This window comes from Nansenia antarctica (assembly GCF_963989245.1).
Source record: "Nansenia antarctica genome assembly, chromosome: 12".
NCBI lineage: Eukaryota > Metazoa > Chordata > Actinopteri > Argentiniformes > Microstomatidae > Nansenia > Nansenia antarctica.
The window spans coordinates 20381352-20383851 of NC_137682.1; the positions used below are offsets into that span (position 1 = coordinate 20381352).

The 2500-nt window shown below is 40.2% G+C and overlaps 1 protein-coding gene across 1 annotated transcript in view; it reads right to left on the reverse strand.

Moving 5' to 3' along the window:
- Positions 1–2500, reverse strand: part of malrd1 (MAM and LDL receptor class A domain containing 1) — a gene marked incomplete at both ends in the record, with an annotated part of 81083 nt that overhangs the window by 24108 nt on the left and 54475 nt on the right. The gene's annotated exons all lie outside the window — the stretch shown is intronic.

Here is a 2500-nt window from a genome sequence, read left to right on the forward strand (position 1 = left end):
ACTTACATCCAGTCGAATCAGCCATAATTGCAGAGAACATGATGATTTCATATTCATTATAATGCCAATTTCGCATACTTTCTCATACAATTTTGCACATCATTTTAACTTAAAAGGCTTTTTTTATTCACTAAATGAAAGACATTGAAAGTACATGGTAAATGGTTATATCTTTGCACGCGATCAAATTTCAGGACCCTCCTTTCATGACTTTTCATAGATATGTGCGTTCTACCACCCTGGTATCCTTACATTTTCAAAATCACTTCAGGTTAAGCTAGTATAAAGCTATTTTGCAGTTTTTCTGTGTAGGAAGCAGGCTAATTTACAAGCGGCCCACTAGTGGTCGTTGTGTGTAAATAGCAGCTTAGCATTGTAAAGAGGCGGCTCTTTTAGTAGGTAAAAAAGGCACGGCTGTTCTAGTGTTAAATATCTATCAGGCCCGATGGTAAGATACTACTTTGGCACCTGTTTCATCTTGAATCCATCTTGTGTCTTTGTCTCGCTGCGGTTAAGCCTGAAGAAGAGACGTGCAAAAATAAAACGTGATTTATCACACACCCCGTCCCCTGCCAAACCACCTAATGGCTGCCTAATTAGTGCACGAGGGAGACAGAATTGCTATGGATCGAGAGATCCTAATTGAGACAGAGGGAATATGGATTTGTTATGGATGTGTTAGTCCTAAGAGGCATGATAGAGGTGACACATGCAGATGAGGAACCCCCTCTTAATTCTCCTGATGGCATCACTTCTCTCACCCTGACTGGTACAGAGACAACCTCTTTAGTATTGAGGTATAGGGCTAGGGTCAGAGACAACATCTTTTGAATGAACTGCAGAGAGATGGGTTTATGAGATGGTGTGAGATGTCTCTCTCTCTCTCTCGCTTTCTTTTTTCTTATGATGATTGACTTATAGATGACTCGCTTACTTTAGACAAATGTACACTATATGGACAAAAGTATTGGGACACCCAAACATCACATCCATATCTGCTTGTTGAACTTCTCATTCAAACCACCATGGGCATTAATATGGAGTTGGTCCCACCTTTGCTGCTATAACAGCTTCTACTCTTCTGGGAAGACTTTCTACTAGATTTTAGAATATGGTTGCAGGGATTTTGCTCCCATTCAGCCACAAGAGCATTAATGAGGTCGGGCAACTCGCAGTCTGCGTTCCAATTCATCCCAAAGGTGTTCGATGGGGTTGAGGTTAGAGCACAGAGAAAGTTTTGTCGATCAACATACACCTTCTGCTTTATTTTTGAGTGAGTGAGTTACATTTTTACTTAGCTGTGTATGTACAAGTTTGTATGTTTGTTGCCGACACATCGACAGTGAGTTACATGCCATAGCCAAACGTGTTTGCTTGTTAACTATGTAGTAAGTTACATGCCATAACTATTGTTCCCCCCCATTACCTGTTGGTGAAATGTGTTAGTGAAAACTTTGAGGCTGAATTTCTTGTTCGTTGATTTGGGGGGCATCAACATTCAAATATGCATAACTTCTTCAACTTGTTTCAGATGTATGTATGTATGTATGTATGTATGTATGTATGACACATCCTTTGAAAGCTTACATTCAGGGTCATCAGACCCTGTCACATATACCATTATGATAAAAAATAAAACACTGTAGGTCAATATACAAATGCATTGTCTGGTTAAATAAAATTAAAAAACTTATTCCCAGAGTAGAATATGAAGTTATCTGTTTCCCTTTAAATTAAATTATTCATATAACATGACTCATTTAAATGACTGAAATTATGTTGAAGAGCTTTCCCATAATCTGGTCTTTTCTGTTCCAGCCATGAGTTGTGTCATATACTGTAGTATACCGTATAGTATTAGACCCTCAGTCCCTAGGTCAACTATGAAACATTACTTGTAGTCACTGCATCAAATATGGCGCTTTTCCATTGACCAGACCGGTACGGCACACATTTGTATCCTACCCGTACCCTACTTTCAGAAACGCTTCTCCATTATACACAACAGACCTGGAGCGAGCCGGGACAGTAGGAGGAGTTAAGTGTCATAAGAGCACGCCATGGTGGCCACAACATAACAAAATGGAGGAACTTGAAGCTACGCTGTACTTTTTCATATAGACATAAGTCTGTACAAAACCCCCAGAGCAATAGAACAGTCACAAAGCAACTGGTCACTGTAGCTGAAGTATCCCAAACATTGCCAAAGGGTTTCAGCGTACAGCACCACTGAGTCAAAGAGAAGCTGGACCTAATCTACTCCAAACAGAGGACAGGCAATGTCATCATGTTCTATTTGGCAAATGAAAGCATATTAAAATGCATTCTAGGGTGAGCTACTGCCAATAGAGTCCTCGCTAGGAGTAAGCTTGTTATTCAGAGGGTAAAACAGAGATGAATAGCCTGTCCTAGCGCAAGGATTTAACCCGATTCATGAGAGAGATATAGGACGAGAGCTCAATCCATAAAACAGTTCTTGGTGCGGAGCTGACGAGTGTAT